At 44.6% G+C, this 475-nt stretch overlaps 1 protein-coding gene across 2 annotated transcripts in view; it reads right to left on the reverse strand.

The window, feature by feature from the left end:
* The window catches only part of LOC105817320 (BMP/retinoic acid-inducible neural-specific protein 3-like), a 525,800-nt gene that overhangs the window by 199,602 nt on the left and 325,723 nt on the right, over positions 1–475 (reverse strand). The gene's annotated exons all lie outside the window — the stretch shown is intronic.

Below are 475 nucleotides of genomic sequence, written 5' to 3' on the forward strand. Positions count from 1 at the left end.
AACCATTTCCGTGGACCATTCGCAACAACCCAGATGGTCACTAACCCTAGCCTGGAAAATTATCAGTCACTAAAAATCACAACTGCCTCATAAGGGAATTCTCTTCATGCCTTAATTAAATTCGGAAAGGTTTAATTGATCCCCTTTCTTGCCTATTCCGCACTACCTCACCATCTCACCCTGGCACTCCCTATGAAGTTCTGCGCTTATATCCTTAATGGTGTTGTCTCCAGCTGGCACATACCTCATTTCCTTTTATTCCTTAGTTACAGCACAAGATACGGGTCCTTCTGCTCACAGCCCATCCCTGTATCGTTCCCATACTGTTCTCTGTTTCCTCTACCTGATGTAAGGCCTGCTTTTCCTGCCACTCCCAGCCATTGTACACAGCCTTTAACTAAGTCTATTATGTGCTCAGAACTCCTTTCCCTGGTTAATGGAGAATAGGTATTTCTTGTAGCCCTGTCAAGGTGAA

Source organism: Propithecus coquereli, unplaced genomic scaffold (genome assembly GCF_000956105.1).
Source record: "Propithecus coquereli isolate 6110/MARCELLA unplaced genomic scaffold, Pcoq_1.0 Scaffold406, whole genome shotgun sequence".
In the NCBI taxonomy this organism is placed as follows: Eukaryota; Metazoa; Chordata; class Mammalia; order Primates; family Indriidae; genus Propithecus; species Propithecus coquereli.